Genomic DNA, 18454 nt, shown 5'->3' on the forward strand with positions numbered 1-18454 from the left:
CTGGTTCTCAGAGTAAACCTGCCTATAAGCCTCCAGCAGTATCCATATCACTGCCTGAATACTGTGCTGCCCTGAATTTTCTTCTCTACTAGACTAATTATTCCATCACCTTCACATTCAGCCTCACAGAAAGTCTCAGAACATGAACAAAATGTAGACAAGAACTTGACCAGGATGTAATGTAAAGAGCATCTAGTTCAGTATCCAATAGAATCCTCATTCACGTCGGAAACCTCATGAGCACACTTCTTACAGTCCACATTCTTATTGGCATTCAGCATTTTAATATATCTCTTTATTATATCTCCAAACTTTTTCAAACTCCCCCAGCAAATCAGTTTCAAATCTTCTGAACCATATGGTCAGAGTAACAACCATACTTCTTAGAACCAATTTCCATAATAGTCAGTTTTTTTATCGTTATGGCCAAAATACAATTTAAAGAAGGAAAGTACTGTGACAAGAACAATTTAAAAGCTGAACACAGTGGCACACACTTGTAATCTCTGTGTTGCAGGAGGCTGAGGAGGGAAGATTAGGAATTCAAAGCCAGCCTCAGAAAAAGCAAGGTGCTAAGAAATTCAGTGAGATCCTGTCTCTAAATAAAGTACAAAATAGACCTGGGGATGTGGCTCAGTGGCCAAGTGCCCCTGAGTTTAATCCCCAGTACCTGTCTCCAAAAAAAAAAAAAAAAAAAAAAGAACAATTTAAAGAAAAAAAGTATTTGGGATTATGGTTTCAGAGGTCTTAGTCCATAGTTTGCCATTTTTATTGCTTTGGGCCCGAGGTAAGATAGGACATCATGACAGAAATGCATGACAGAGGAAAGTTATTAGCTCATGACAGCCAAAAAACAGAGAAAAAAATGGATAAAGACAGATAAGGAGGAGAGAGAGAAAAAGGGGTCTTGAGAATAGAAAAACTCTTCTAGTGCAAGTCCCCCATGGCCTACTTCCTCCAAGTTAATCCCACCTCTCAGTGTTCCATTCAGCTACCAATGGATTAATCCAGCAAATGGATAAATTCACCAATGAAGTCAGAGCCCTAATCATTGCCTAAAAGTTCACCTTTGAACCTTGCTGTATTGAGGATCATGATTCCAATAATATAAGCTTTGGGAGACATTCCAGATCCAAACCATAGCATAGATCAAGAAAGAAAATGAAAAATAATAAAGAGAAACTACCTCTCAATGTAAGGTATTTAATTGCATGCATAGCTTCTGTTGATAAGCACCCTTTCCCATGATATCCATTTATTCTACTTTCACCTGAACCCTAATTCCATAGAATTGGCAATTTTAATTTGTAAAGCAGTTTTAAAACTCACTTCTCCAGTTTATATCATTTAAACAGAATGATTTTGTCATTGTATCATATTTAATAATATATTATAAATGAACAAGCCCTTTAAACAGGCTGGTTGAGTTCATCATTGTTGTGAGTGAATGAAACGAAGCGTGAGAAGACCTGTCTTAGAAAGGTCCTTTGTAACTAAAACCAGACAGAGTAAAACATCCTTGTACAGATCAGGGCAATTGAAATCATAACAGGGGTATAGTTCTAAATAATTAATAAAAGAGGAGTAGGAAGTACTCCTCTTTTATTAATCATTTATTTATATTTTATTAATTATTTTTTATTTTTAATTATTTAATAATAAAAGCAATTTATAATTATTTATTAATAAAAGCAATGTTATATTAATGTAAAAATAAATGTAAAAAATAATGTAAAAAGTGTGATTATTCTAAGCCAAAATAAGGCAGAGTTCCCTGATCTGAATAATATAAGAAACACCTGGATCACATAAAAAGTCTCCTGGATTTGATATGACTGTGCAAGTGAGGGAATTACCAATGCTTCTATTTATCCTAACACAGCATTCCTGAATCTCCCTTTCTGCTAAAGTGTACTCAAAAAAAATAACAGTGTTACAATGGAGCTCCAGAGGAGATGTGATACCTTAATTTTCTTGATTGAAAGAGAAAACATGTAACTAGAAGTAAAGAGAAGGCAGAGATAAAGAAACAATGACCAAAGCCATCAACACTGAAACATAAAGTAGATGCAGCCCCTGATAATCAAGGAAGAAAAATAAAACTATGAACACATTTGTTTCATAAGCATTAACATTAAACCAGCAGCTTTTTTTTTCAATGTATAGGTCTTCATGAAACATACTGAAATGTTATGTCATTCAAAGGCATCAAGTTTGTCTCTATTGAGCTAGAAATATAGTTCCACTTTTTAAAATGCAAATGATAGTAATAATAAAAATAACTGATCACAGAAAAAAATAAGATTTTTTTTGGAACAGTTGCTCAAAACCTGTAGAACGTTGTCACCAAAGCACTAAAAAAGAAAAAAAAAACATCCCAACAAACAAAAAAACTGCAACAGTAAAGAAATGTGACACTAACTGTAGGATTTTACATTTAAAAAGAAGTAAAAGCAAATTTAATGAAATGGATGTATGAAAGATTCCATGTGTCCAGTTATGAAGACAGAGACAAAAGACAAAAGAACCGGAGAGAACCGAGCCATATAAAATTCCAAAACAGAAAATGGCCAAGCCAACCCTGGGTAACCCTGGGAGGTGAAGGAGCACCATCCAATAGCATCTTATTTCTCTGAGGCTTGCTACCCTCCTCTGTGTTAATGTAATCTACACTCAGTTTTTGTTACTTGTTGGCACTACTGTGGAATTGCTTATGACCAGACCAAATTCTTCATTGTACAACTTGAGTATCTTTTATCTGAAATGCTGGGAATCAGAAATATTTTGGATTTCAGATTTTTTTTTAATGTTTACATAGACAGAAGATATGCTGGGGAGGTATACAAATCTAAACTTAAAATTAATGTATGTTTCCTATATACCTTATACATATAGCCTGAAGCTAATTTATTTTATTTGAACTTTTTAGTTTTTATACATACAGTAGATTATATTTTGACATATAATACATAACTTCCCATTCTTGTGGTTGTACATGTGTGGAGTTACCCTGGTCATGTATTCACAGATGAACATAGAAAATTTATGTCAGATTCATTCTACTGTCCTTCCCATTCCCATCCCTCCCCTCCTTTCCCCCCATTCCTCCCTGTCCAATCTGGTGAACCTCTACTCCTCCCCCAAACACACACCTATTGTGAGTCAGCATCCACATATCAGAGAGAACATTTGGCCTTTGGTTTGTTGAGATTGGCTTATTTCACCTACAATGAGAGTCTCCAGTTCCATTCATTTACTGGCAAGTACCATAATTTCATTCTTCTTTGTGGCTAATATTCCATTGTGTATATGTACCACATTTTCTTTATCCAGTCATCTATTGAAGGGCACCAAGGTTGGTTCCATAGTTTATCTATTATGAATTGAGCTGCTATGAAGATTGTTGTGGCTGCATCACTATAGAATGCTGATCTTAAGTCCTTAGGATAACTGGATCTAATGGTGGTTCCATTCCAAGTTTTCTGAGGAATCTCCACACTACTTTCCTGAGTGGTTGTAACAAACTGCAGCCTCACCAGCAATATATGAGTGTATCTTTCTCCGCACATCCTCACCAATATTTATTGTGACTTATATTCTTGATGATTGCCATTCTGACTGGGGTGAGATGAAATCTCAGTGGTAGTTTTAATTTGCATTTCTCTTATTTCTAGTAATGTTGAACATTTTTTCATATATTTGTTGGCCAATAGTATTTCTTCTTCTTTGAAGTGTCTATCCAGTTCCTTTGCCCATTTATTGACTAGGCTATTTGGGATTTTGATGTTAAGTTTTTTGAGTGCTTTATATACTCTGGAGATTAATACACTGAGGGGCAGGTGGCAAAGATTTTCTTCCAATATGTAGGCTCTCTCTCTTCATGTTCTTGATTTTTCCCTTTGCTGTGAAAAAGCTTTTTAGTTTGATAAAATCCCATTTATTCTTGATTTTACTCATTTCACTTTAGGAGTCTTATTGAGGAATTCAGTTCCTGAGCTGACATGATGGGAGATTTGGGCCTATTTTTCCTTCTACTAGGTGCAGAGTCTCTGGTCTAATGTCTTGGTCCTCGATCCACTCTGAGTTGAGTTTTCTAGTGTGAGAGACAGGAAACCAATTTCCTTTTTCTACATATGGATTTCCAGTTTTCCCAGCACCATGTGTTGAAGAAGCTATCTTTTCTCTAATGTATGTTTATGAAGCCTTTGTCCTATATGAGATAACTGTATTTGTGTGGATTTGTCTCTGTGTCTTCTGTTCTGTACCATAGGTCTTCATTTCTGTTTTGATGACAATATCACACCATTTTTGTTACTATGGCTCTGTAGTATAATTTATGGTCTAGTATTGTGATATTTTCTGCTTTGGTTTTCTGGCTGAGGATTGCTTTGGCTATTCTGGGCCTCTTATTTTCCCAAATGTATTTCACGACTGCTTTTCTATGAAGAACATCATTGGAACCTTAATTGCATTAAATCTGTATTACACTTTTGGTAGCATGGCCATTTTGACAATATTAATTCTGCCTATTCAAGAACATGGGAGATCTTTTCATCTTCTAAGCCCTTCCTGAAGCTAATTTTATATAATACTTTCATAATTTTGTGCATGAAATGAAGTTTCATGTGTTACTTTGTGGCATCATGATGGTGTTCAAAAAAATTCAGATTTTCTAGTTACTTCAGATTTTAGATTTTCAGATTGGGGATACTTGATCTGTATTAACACCTTTCTCTTATTCATTAGCTTTTGAGGAGATGTATGTTACAGAAACACGGGTTTTAGTGGTAATGGATTTAGAATGGATATGCTTATGACTTCAGGAATGTAAGTGAAACTAGCCTTTATAAGGGAATTTTTTGTTTTGTTGGGTTTTGGTACTAGCGATTGAATCCAGGGGTGCTTTACCACTGAGTCTACATCCCCAGCCCTTTTTATTTATTTATTTATTTTATTTTTAGGCAGGGTCTCCCTAAGTTGCTTAGGGTTTCACTAAATTGTTGAGGCTGGCCTTGAAGTTGTAATCATCCTGCCTCAGCCTCCAGAGTCACTGGGATTACAGGCATGCTATAAGAGAATATTTAAATAAGAATAAAGATAATTGAAACATTCACACTTTCTAAACTGGTGACTTCCTTGCAAGTATCCTAATGCTGGTGCTGGCACCGTCACCAATGCCTACTGGGAAGCTGTTTGCCAAGTTGAATGTGCATGTGAATTCCACACAGCCCCGAATCCTTCAGGTTAAGATCTAGAAAGCGCACTTCACAATACAATGTATGGTGAACATTTACTTGTACCCAACATTTTGTATATGTTGCTTGATAATCTTCATGGCCCAATAAGCAAGGTGTAATTTCTCCATTTTAAGGAGCAAACCTCAAAGAGATACTTAACCTGTCTCACAGTCAATAAGTTGAGGAACCAAAAAGCAAACCACTGTTGTTTTATAGTTACAAGGCCAGGCCAGCATGAGCCATTAAAGGCCAGAAAGCCAAATCTAGCCACATCAAGCCAAGTAGAGAGGACCAGGTACAACATCAAGTTCTAAAATGAGGGCAGACTGACTGTGCAGTTTAGTGTTCAATTTAGATGAAGTCAGAAGGAGAGGGAGGCTGGCCAGCAACAAAATTTTCTTGGCCATTGCATGAATATCTACATGTGTTTGCTACCATCTTTGTGGGCTGGTGTAATGTTATGGTTTAGATATGAGGCATCTCTCAAATGTTCATATTTGAGACATTGCAAGAACATTCAGAGTAAAAAAGGATTAGATTATGGGAGTTATAACCTAATCAGTGGATTAATCCACTGGTATAAATTAATTGGATGGTAATTGAAGGCAGATAGGATGTGGCTGGAAAGGTCAAATAACTTGGAGCCTGGCTTTGGGGGTTATACTCTGTCCCAGATGAGCAGAGAGCTCTCTCTCTCTCTCTCTCTCTCTCTCTCTCTCTCTCTCTCTCTCTCTCTCTCCTTCCTGATTTTCATATCCTGGGCTGCTTTGCTCCACCATGCCCTTCTGCCATGATGTTCCATTTCACCTTAAGCCCAGACCTATGCAGTGAGCCGACCAGGGACTGAACCTTTGAAACCGTGAGATAAAATAACCCTTTTTTCCTTTTTAAGCTGTTCTTTTTGGCTCTTTGAGTCACAGTGATGAAAAAGCTGAGTAAAATGTACACATGTGAAACACATAGGGAGGTCAAGTTGGCTCAGAGTCAAATGTGGGGCAGAGTGGATCAGCATCTCTACCAAAGTGAGTGTTTTTCACAGTTCATTTCCAGTCTGTGAAGGTCTGAAGTGGTAGCATATGCTGAGCTTTAGAAGGGAAGTTTGACAAATCTGAAGCCAAATGCCAGGGTTTGAATCCCTGATTTAGCATTAATTTAATGTGTGGCCTTGGTTAAGTTTCTTCTTATCCTCCATTCCCTTGTCTGAAAAAAAAAAAAAACAAAACAAAAAAAAAAACAAGGCTAATACCTAGGTCCTAGAGTTATCCTGAGGATTAAATGACTTGGTAGATGTAAAGTACTTGGAGCTATGTGGAACACAATCTTCATGGTCTTTACTACTTACTTTTTTTTTTTTATTGTTGGTCGTTCAAAACATTACACAGTTCTTAATACATCATCTTTCACAGTTTGATTCAAGTGGGTTATGAACTCCCAACTTTACCCCGTATACAAATTGCTATATCACATCAGTTACCTTACTTTTAAGCTCGGCCTTTTCAGTCTAATAGATCCTGGTTACACACACACAGGGAATTGGCCAGAGAGGATATAGTTGAAAGCTCACAAAGTCATGAAGGGGCTAAATTCCCACCAAGTGTCCTGAATACCAGGTGTGGACACAACAGACTATTTTAGGATCCCACTCACCAACTACCCTGCCAACCACGCTCTCACAGGTTCAAGGACTTGGCAGGAAGGAGCACACAGGTGGCAAGCCTTTAGATCTCTCCACAGAGTAGGCCGGAGATTGACAGATTCCCCAACAAGAGACTAGTCATCTTGAATTTGATTTAAGGTGAAATTCTAGAATGCATGACTAAAGTAATTATTAGAACTCAGATGAGAAAGTTGTGAAGACTAGGAGCCAATTAACATTCATTACTGTTTGTTCATAACTGACTAACATTTTCTTTTAATCAGCTCCCTAGATCCTAAATTTAGGTAACTGACTTCAAATAACTGAAATGCTGTTGTGTGCATGCATAGAGATTACATATGTTCAGTAAGATCCTAAGATCCAAGCAATTAAATCTATCGAAAAACATATTTCAGTCCAACAATAATAATGAAACCTTTTTAACAGTCTAAACCAGACGGTTATTGACTGCCTACCAATGGGTTGGATGAACCATTCTGCAATTTTTTGTTTTCCTCACAAATAGTCATGCTGCATGGTGCTCCGCAGGCTGCACTTTCACAATTTGTTCAATTGTGCACAATAGCCCCAAACTTTCACATTGAAATCCAAATTTCTATCTTTTCTTGAGAGTTCTGACTGCACAGCACAGCCTGCATGTAGTTACAACATGCTATCCCCAAATGGACGTCCCCACCTATGAATATATAGATATATGCATTCCAGTCACCTGGAATGTCACTATTACCTTCCTAGAAGAAATTTGATATTTCAGATAATCTTCTTAATAGATGCAAAGAAAGGTTTCTTTCCGTCATGAAGACTCTCTGATTCTCAAATTCCTTGAGTCTCAAAGTTATTCAACAATCTCTAGTCTTGGTAGTTATTTACGAGGCTAACAGGACCTGTGAATTCTTTTCAATAAGAATCTATCACCATTCTCTGCTTTAAACATATGTCCCATTTGGCAGCACTTCGGGCAGCAGCTGCAATGCTTCTCTCTCTCAAATTTCAAAGTAACTTCAAGAATAAGGACAGGAAATGCAAGTGCTTCCACGAGAATTTTTTCATGCACTCCTGTGACTGATAAATCTATGTCGAAGAGTAAATGACCACAACAGAACACTTCAGGACACACTCCAATTAAGTATACCAAATTTTATGATATTCAAGTACCTCAAATCTCTTTCCACTTTGCAGACTTTACTGATCTATATTCTCAAGAACAAAAAGAACATGAAATTAACAATTTAATTACTGAGTTACAGCACATGATGCTATTATCATAAATGAGAAAAAATAGAACTCTAGCAGCATCATTAAAAAACAAAATGGTGAGGAATAGGAATAGGAAAGACAGTAGAATGAACTGGACATGACTTTCCTATGTTCATATATGAATAAACAACCAGTGAAACTCCATATCATATACAACCACAAGAACGGGACCATAATTCAAGTTATACTCCATGTTTGTGTGTCAAAATACACTCTACTGTCATGCATATTGAAGAAGAACAAATGTTTTTAAATCTTAGAAAAAAATAAAATGGTAATAAAACAAACAAACAAAACCAGGGTTTGTGGGTATTTTGGTAAAGGAAATAAGGCTGTTTTTGCAGAGGCTAAAAGTGCTGGCTAGAATTTGAATGCAACATGTGGGAGGTTGTTTCTAAATATAATGTAAATTAATCTTCCTGGTCATTAGGTATCATGCAGTCTGACTGTCCTCAAAACTTGGAAACAAGAAATTCTCAGTAAAAACGTGATGTTGGTTAGTTTTTGTAAATGTGTCTGCTAAATATAATTAAGGAAAACACGAATTTCTGCAATCAGTATAAATAAGAAAACAAATAGTAAATTATAACTTGAAGGAATGCAAGCTACCTGATGTCTTAAAAAGTGAAAAACCCCAATTCTAAATTATTTTCTTGTTTAAAAATGTTCAGAAAAACTTATTGTACTTCCTTTATTTCTTTCATTTTGAATTTTCAGTATTAACTTCTATCACAATTTTTTGTTTCTGTTATTATGAATTTGAATTCTACTGAAAACTTATGAAAAAAATTTGAGAGATTTATAAGATTTCCTGATTAAGAAAAGGAAACCTTTTGACTTAAACACCTCTAAACATACCTTTCTCAAATATCTGGAGCTCCATTTTAAATGAATAATGCCTACAAAACTATTTGGCTTAGATATATTTTGCTTGAAGACATTACTAATGAGGTTACCCCTTTGGGTTTAAATTTTTGTAAATAAAATGCAAAGGAACTTAAAAATGACCACCACCTGGACACTCTCTTCTGTTTTTATCACAATCGATGTCTCTGAGGGTGGTGGTTTAAATTCATCAATAATTGTGTGCCTGCAAGACAGGCAGGGCCTGGGGAGCAACAGGTGGAGTCTTGACATGGGACAAATGAGTTTGAATGTTCCGCACAGAAATGAGAACAAGCATTACAAGCAGAAACCTAGAATGTGGGTTATAGTGGAATAATATGGTGGTGGGAAAAGAATACCTTTGAAATCACACAGACCTCAATTTAAATCCTAATTCAGGCATTAACAAAATGATCTGCTTCTTGGTATAAAAAAAAAAAAAAATCCAAGGGGGCACAGGAGATCTGACTTGACAAACAGTTCACATGGGGAAAAAAAAAGAAACAACTTACTTGTCATGATCATGTCTACTCTGTGCTTTACAGTCTTGGGGAAACACTGGCAACCTGTAGAGAAAAGAAAGGATGTTTAATTTGAAGAAATGACCATCTTTGGCTATTTGAAGGACTTTCAGATAGAACATGAGATCAATAATGTGCTTTCTTGTGGGAAAGGCAATTTTGAACAGGCACCTCTTTCAGAGGAAGGGAGCACTTTGCAGCAATCCAAACTGCCTGGTAAGACTTCACAAGGAAACCAGCCCTTCTCTCCAGAAAGAAAGGCCAGTGAGCAGCCCCTGAACAGAGATGCTGTGGATGGTACTACTGAGGTGGGTCTTGGAGTCTCTTTTACTTTTGAGGACCCTCCCAATTCTAAGGTTCAATTGATTTTATCATTTTAAATGTTGTTTTTCAAAAGTACTGGTAGCATTCATTCTTTCCTTTACTCATATCTGCTTTAGAATGCTTTCTCTACTTTTGTCTTTTCCTTTTTCATTGTGTTAGAATTCAACTTGTATCACTTTTTGTTACCATTGCCATCTCATTTAATCTATTATCTTGGTTCGCATAGCAATAAAAAGTTATTCTCCCTAAAATTTGTATCTGTATAAATCTAAAATTGCATGCATTACTCCATTTCCATGACTACCTGGAAAACTGGAAGGAAAAAAATAGATATACTTATATAAATAAATTTTTAGAAATCTTATGACCTTATAACTTCGAAACAGAAAAGATAAAATTATACATTCTTAAAATTATTAGGATAACAATAGCTGTAATACACAGCCCAGAGCAGAGGGCCTTGGACAAGCAAGGTGTACAACCTCCGCTAAAACTGAGGGTCAACTAAGTTAGATAATTTGCTATAGGTCAAACAGCTTCGAAAACTGATCTTGAACTACATTAAGTAAAAAGCTACAGGGTTATAGCACACTGCTTCCAAATTAAGAAATAAGACATCTCAAAATAATGCATGTGAGAAGGTTACAAAACCATAGTGTGGCAGAGCTAAGAGGTAATGGTATTAGTAGGCATTACTATGTACCAGAACTAGTTCCTTTAAAACAACTGAAGATAACTAGTCAGAAAAAACTGAGTTGCTAATGTAAAATTCTTTAAAGTTTTCTTTTGTGCTTCTTCCGTTCAACAAACCTATGAGCTCTTTTTTTCAAAGAGATGTTTACTAGAACATTTGACATGGCTGACATGGCGTTGACATCTTTTAAAGCACCTTGCCAGATTGACTGATTAAATGAGTGAATGAGAGAAATTATAAAAAAAGATGGAGTCATAATGATAATATAACAAAATGTTAATCTGTGTAGAATTCAAAGCATCTTTTATTTGCCAATGTATAGAACTAATACTTCATTCATTTTTATTTAACATTTCCTCAGAGCCAGGTGCTGTGCTAAGTATTTTGCATGGATTTTTCTCAGTTATTGTTTAAAGAAATCCTTTTAGAGTATACAGCATGGAGGCAAACAGCACAGATTTTGAGTCAGACTATGTGGATCTAACCCAGCACTTTCTAGCTGGGTCAGCTTGGGCAAGATAATTAACCTCTCCATGTTCAGTTTTCTAATATGATAAATAGGATAAATTTCCTGGAGTGCTTAGATAAGAGCCTGGCAAAGAGAATGGGAGTGTTTGCTGTTATCATTCAGATCTAGGGCCAGGCTTCCCAGGTTCTAATTGCACCTTCACCTATAATGATGTGATCATGAACAAGTAACTTAATCCCTCAGAGACACAATCTTGTCATCTGCCATCAGAAAGGACAATAAAACTTCCTGAGGACATTTACCAATTAAATATGATAATACAAGTGTTCAGAACAGTGTCTGGCATACAAAAATAATAATTGTTGGTTACTATAATCCCATTTTATATATTTGGGAACTGAGGCTTAGTAAAGCTAACTGAACAACCCAGAATACTTGCCGTGTGTGTGTGTGGTCCAGGACTTAAACCCAGAGAGACTGACTCCAGTGGCCTAATCCATTTTATGTATCCTCAAGAAAAATGTTGAAATTTTAAAGAAATTCTACCTAGCCATAATATTTTAGATTGTACCATAAGTGTTCTTGATGTATCATTGGATGAGACTTGTATGTATTGGATTTCAAGTAGTCATTTTTTTCTAATCAGCCATCAAAATGGGCACCCCTGAGTCTTACAGGCAACATCATTAAACGTTCAAGAAAACTTCTGTTTTATGCAGCATTAATAGCTGACTTGGCTACAGTCACGTATACTAAAAAGAACAAATAAAAAAAAAATAGATGGCATTGGTGTTCTCAGAGAACCTTTTTCCCTACTACTTATGTTCAGATTCTAACTACATCAAATCCCGTTATAGCCTCTCATCCTAATTTTCTTCTTTCCAGCCGTGAAACATAATGGACCTGCCCAGTATAAAACACTGTGTGTTGGAAAAAGGTAAAGTTTTGTGATTAGTTCACCACTGGTAAATTAAGAAATGCTATGTTGTGACAAATTAAAGCAAATGTTCTTAGTTTCTTCCTCTTAAGTCCTTTGTTGCTTTTCTTTACTAATTTGAGCTTTGAGATTTCTTCTAGGGAAGGGAAGAAGCTGGTAATGCACTTTGATTCTTAGAGTTGACTTTCAGAACCTCCTCAGGAGAGCCAGGCTATCAGGATAGAAAGATGTTCCCAGCACACAGCTCCACTCTAGGCACATGGAGAGGCAGCAGCTCACAGAACTCACAGTGTGACTTAAGGAGGTGGAATCTGCCGTTCCAGCCGTTCCAGCCAAGGAAAAGAGAAGAACGCGAACATAGGTGAGATGCTTGTGTCCTGTTCTGCTAAGATCTAAACAAGTCTGTTAGATCTGGGGGATGCCTATAAAACAGGGATTTATCCTATTCCATGTTAGGAGTGGTGACAACAGTAAAAGTTGTAGCAGAGTGTCTTCAGGCAGAAAGAGGATCTTAGTCAAGTTCTCCAAAAATAGATGTTCCCACTGTCACTGGAGCTCAAGATCAGAGGTCTGACTCTGGGGATCCAACGAATCAGTCCAAACACTCGCCCCAGAAAACAAACAGAAAAACTAATGGTGAAAAGCACAATAGGAACTTTAATCAGTATAGCTACACTGAGGAGACAAAGGGACCTATTTCCTTAGCCCTCTCTTGGAGGGGCTGATAATGACCTTGCAGTTTTATGGAAAGGGAAACAAGGACAAGGTTGGGGGTCTGTGTAGCTGAAGGCTTTTCATACCTATCCAAGCAGGCAATCTTGATCAGACTGGTCTGTGCATAATTATCTCAGGATTGGTCAGGTAGGGCCTCCTTGGAGATAAGTAAGTTCCTTTTGCCTGGGGACTCAACTTTGATTCATCGCAAGTGCTTATCCATCAGGCCTGTTGTTCTTGGAATCCAAGATAACTCAGAGCAAAGGAGTCAGTGCAAAATGGAGACAGAGATGACAAGTTTTTAATCCGGCTTTTAGCAGGCAAAAGTCTAAGTCCCTGTTGTACTGCTTGTTTGACTCCAAGATGGCAAAGAGAATTCTGCTTACAGTATGTCTTGGGTCCCTGGGAAGTCAGTGAGATGAGAGTAAAGTGTTTCTAGGACTGAATAGATGTCACCATCATCTTAAGACCAATAACCAAAGACAGATCCGTAACCCTGCCCTAAATTTATAGGGAATAGACAACGACCTCAGCCTGTGAGTCTTCCAAGATAACCAACAGCGTATACAAGAGGCATTTCCATAAAAGACCTGGAACATACAACTTGAAATAAACCAAGGAACTGGGACATTGCACAATATATATATGTGGCCTACCTCCATGTATACTGGCACACAACTCCTAAAATCCTTGGACTCTTCCAAGTGATATTGTCCTTTGGCATGCTAATGAAGTGACTGATGGCTGGAAGCTGATCACCAGTAGTCAATGATTTAATCAAAGACACTTATGTAACAGAGCCTCCATCAAACCCCAAAAAGACAGAGTTTAGGGAGCTTCCTCCTTGCTGAACAGGTAGAGCTGCCTGGAGAACAGCATCCTCAGAGAGTACCCAGGAAGCTCTGCACTCCTCCCTCCTCACCCTCACTATCCTTTGCTATCCTTTGCAATGTCCTCTGCTGGTAGGTGTATTTCCCTGAGTTCTGTATGTTGCTCTAGCAAATTAGTGGAAGCCAAGGAGGGGTGGTAGGAGCACTGATTTATAGCCAGAGGGTCAGAAGCACAGGACAACAAGCAAAACAGCAACAACCCCCCCCAAAAAAAATCCTGGGACTTACATCTGAAGTGGGGTTGGGAAGGGACATCCTTGAGAATCAAGCTCTCAGCCTGTAGGATTTGATGGTATCTCCAGGTAGACAGTGTCAGAACTGAATTGAATTAGGGGACACTCAGCCGTTGTCCACTGCTACAGCGGTGTTTGCTTGGTGGGTGGGGAAACCTCACACATACCCAGTATAGAAGACTGTTGGGAAAGCACAGGAGAAATTGAGTTGGAGTTTGCTTTCTCTAATCAGAGGTTCCTTCCCTTCACCACAGGATCCCCTTCTCCAAGGCACTCAGACACTCGGCTGGAGAGGAGCAAGTTAAGAAAAATAAAACCAAAAGTGCTGGCATTTAGGCCATAAAACACAGGGTTGCCTATTACAGTTCAGCTCTTCAATGTTCTCTGAAGGCCCACATGCTAAAGAATGTGGCATGCTCTAGAATGCGGCATTATTGGAAGGAGGTGAAACCTTTATGAAATGGGGCCTAGTGGAGGGAAATTAGGTCACTGGAGTCATGCCCCCAAAGAGAATATTGGAATCCTGGCTCCTTCTTTTGGGGGGCTGGGGGGACCACGGATTAAACCACAGAGTACAACTAAGCGCAACTCCAACTCCCTTTTTTTAATTTAATTTTTTTAAATTTTGAGACAGGGTTTCTACTGAGTTGCTTAGAGCCTCAATAAGTTGCTGAGACTGGCTTTGAAACTTCGATCCTCCTGCCTCAGTCTCCCGAGCTGCTAGGATTATAGGTGTGCATGACTACACACAACTCCCTTCTCTCTTTCTGTTACTGTGCAGCCACATACTTCTGCTGTGATGTTCTGACTTACCACAGGCCCAAAGCATCAGGGCCAAGTGACTATAGACTGAAACCTCTGAAACCAAATAAAGGGTTGATAAACCAAATAAACCTTGTGCCAAAATAACTGTCCCCCCTCCTTGGGCTGGGGTTGTGGCTCAGAGGTAAAGCAATTGTGTAGCATGTGCAAGGCCCTGGGTTCCATCCTTAGCACCACATAAAAATAAGTAAATAAAATAAAGGTATTGTGTCCAACTACGACTAAAAAATAAATATTAAAAAAATAAATAAATAAACCTCCCCTTCGTATAAGTTGATTATCTGGGGAATTTTCCATAGCAATGGAAAACTGGCTAACACATTGCCAAAATCATCAGATTAGACTAAAATTATTAAATTACAATACATTATTACAAGCTTCTACTCGTAGATTAGGAACTTAAAAGAGACTGCAACATTTTTTTTTTGTATCCATTTTATGGTGTGTATAAAACTTTTTATCCTCTCCATAGTAGACTAGTAGATTGTCTTTTTTGGACAGTGGCCAATAGTTTCTAGAAATTTTATCAACACTGCTGAGGGCCATTACCAAGTAGGAATGACACAGCATCGAAATTTCCTTGCCAAGCGTACCCCATGCTGCTTAGAGGACATTTGATGGAACATTGCATGCATGCTTTCATAAGGTGACCTTGCTCAAGGACCAAGGCGGATCCGAGTTTAGAGCTGATCAGGTTTGAGGAAGTAACCGGCTCCTTGAGTTTAAGGCATTGCCAGTTTAAGATAATGGGTTTTAGGGAAGTTGGAAGTTGAAGATTATTGCTGGGATTAGGGTGTTCCTGCTGCTTGTTCCTGTTGAGTTCTCGTGAGATTAAAATGGGATTTGGAGATAGCCTCGTGGAGTAGGTGAATTGTGCGGGAGACGGCAGAACGCGTTTGCCCCTGGACCTGTGTGGAGGCGGTGTGAGAGCTGGAATAAAGAATTGCTGTTTGAAGCTACAAAGCTGTGAGTGCCTCGTGATTCTGGTGCCAAGCCGAGACATTGGCCTTTGGCACAACACAACAGTCAGTATTAAAGAAATAATAAGTATTGTTAGAACCCTTCTATCTTACCTAATACAAATGCTAAGGACACTCAGAAGTAATAATAACCAAAATACATTAAATGTTAACTATGTGTCAGTCACCAGGTTATAGCCCATGCAAGTATTATCTCAATTAAGCCACAATGATAATAGGTACTACCACAAGACCATATTTATAATCAAAAAAACCAAGGACCGTGAGGTTAAATAATTTCACCAAGGTCAGTAGATATGGAATTAGAACTTTACTCCAGAGTCTGAGTTCTTAACTGCTACACAATCTTCTTTTGAATATGAGAGCAGGGCCACCCATCAATTATGCCAGTATTATATTAATACTGTGTTATGGAAGAGATCTAAGAAGAACCTTACAATATGGATATAAGAATTCAGGGGCTAGGGTTGTAGCTCAGTGAATTCTGAGGCACTGAGTTTGATCCTCAGCACCACACTAAAAATGAAATAAAGATATTGTGTCTACCTATAACTAAAAATAAATATTAAAAAAAGAATTCAGAGTTGTTACAGCTGGAGGTAAAAATGAAAATAAGGTAGAAGTGATGCATAATTATGATTTCAAACTCATTCCAAGAAATATATTTTAACAAGAATAAACAGATTTTTTCTTTTAAAAAAAAATAAGTAAAACAAGCAAAGCCTTTCATTCAACTAAAGAAAGTGGATAAAACTAAATATTTCACAGTAAGTGGGAGGCAGGAAAGAAAGTGAAGGGGAGAGAGGGAAGAGAAGGACCCTAGATTTCATATGACATTTCAATTCAACATCAACTACCATTACAGAATTGATTTGATACCAAGATTCTTCTACCTGAAATAGAAAGTAAATAGTCACTTAAATAAACAAATAGAACTAACTCTGTGAAATATATGCATAAAGAGTACTTTTTAAATTAATCACAAAGACATTTTATGAAAGTACATTACTATATATTTATTATTTATAAATTTTATCCTGTTTCTCATTCTATGTATCCTGCCAGTAGTGCACAATTTTAAATATTTGTTGAATGAATAAGTATTGGAAAGTTTGAATTTAATTTTTTATTCTCATTTTCTTTTTTTAATTTATTTATTCTAATTAGGTACATATGACAGCAGAATGCATTTTGATTCATTGTACACAATTGCCACACAACTTTTCATTTCTCTAGTTGTACATGATGTATCATGTACCTAGGTTGATGATGCCCATCTCATTCCACCATCTCTCCTTTCCCCATCCCCCTCCCTCTACTCCCTCCCCTTTGCCTAAAGTTTTTCTTCTCATTTTCTAATATAAAATTTGATAATGGTATACTTTTTTGCCTCTGAAAATTCTTTTTGTACAATGGGAAATATAATATCATTACTTTCTTTTAGTATTAAAACTTGTATGAAACTTGCAATCTGTCAAACCATTAAAATTTCATATCTTAAAATTTGTTTCATTTAGTCTGCTTCCATAATCTGCCAAAAATGTAGATCAAAAAAATAAAGTCAGTTTAGGATTCAGGTGAGTAGTTTTAAAGGTATGGCATGTGGCCTCTGGGGAGCCCTGAGACATTTTCAGGGGTGTAAGAAGTCAGAGTCACTTTCACAATGAGACAATAGTGTTAGTGACTTGTTTTGTTTTTTCGGAGTGTTGTCATTTGTACTGGTGGTACAAAAGCAATAGTGGGAGAAACTGCTGGAGCTCACACATGATGAGCTGATGGCACTCAGGTGCCTGCGATAGAAATAATTATGATTATACCAATGAGTGGGGGTTTCTAGATCTTCATAAAGTAGTGAAAAATATTAATTTTATTACATTTAAAAGTTTAATTACTTACATTGACTATATGTTCTGTGATGAAATGTAGCACATTCTGCTTCACAACAAAGTATAATGTTGGTCTCAAGAAAGGCCTCCGGCTATTATTTGAGTTGTGGTTTGTGCTAGCTGCTCTCTTCACAGAACATCAGTTTTACTTGAAAGACCAAGTGACAATCCTGATTGTGCTTATTTCAGACTTGGGTGTTTGGTAGATATTTTCTCAAAAATGAACAAAGCAAGCTTGTTGCTTTAAAGAAAACTGATAGGATCTATTGCCAATGACTGAATTTGGCATTCAGCAAAAACAGAATTGTGAAAACTCAGAGCACTGAGGTTGACAGCTTCTGATACCAAAGACTTTTCTAATGAGTTCTGTGATGGTGTTCATAAATATGATGTCTTCATGTTACATAATAAAATATTTCAACATCTGGAAAACAGGCATAACTCAGTGAACCAATAGTTCTCAAATAACATACGCATGATGTTAGGAACTAGGCATGGTTAGAAAATCCAATCATATCACAAGACAAAAAAGAATTTTAATGTAACAATACCAAAAAAAAGGTAATTGATAAGGCTTTAGATTCCACTAAATCTTAAATCTTAGGTTGCAACTAACCTTTAAGAAACCATCACTTGCCTAATTGTAGTTCAGTATCCAAAAAGATTACCCACAGTAATCTTCACACATCTGTACATACAGACTGAATTCAGAGCATATATAACAATCCAACTGTCATGAACTATTAAAGAGATTTCAAAATTGTGAAACAATACAGCCCTTCTCACTAACTTGTCTTTTTTATTTTAGAAAAAGTGAATTTTCAAAGTCTATAGATATTATAATTTTAAGAGTAGGAAATCCTATTTTATTTTTTATTGGTTTTTATATAACTTGAACCAAGATATCTGAAAACACATTAACAAAAAAGTAACAACCCACAATGTTTG

General features: G+C 37.0%; 1 long non-coding RNA gene across 2 annotated transcripts; it reads left to right on the plus strand.

Moving 5' to 3' along the window:
* The first annotated feature begins 1670 nt into the window (after positions 1-1670).
* Positions 1671-15757, plus strand: LOC144366890 (uncharacterized). Of its 2 annotated transcripts, none has more exons than XR_013426053.1 (2): positions 1671-12342; positions 13209-15757. It is a non-coding gene; the product is annotated as an uncharacterized LOC144366890 (long non-coding RNA). The 2 variants fall into 2 exon arrangements; XR_013426054.1 differs by having other exon boundaries at positions 14073-15757.
* Positions 15758-18454: the final 2697 nt, after the last annotated feature.

This window comes from Ictidomys tridecemlineatus, chromosome 9, assembly GCF_052094955.1.
Source record: "Ictidomys tridecemlineatus isolate mIctTri1 chromosome 9, mIctTri1.hap1, whole genome shotgun sequence".
Taxonomy (NCBI): Eukaryota; Metazoa; Chordata; class Mammalia; order Rodentia; family Sciuridae; genus Ictidomys; species Ictidomys tridecemlineatus.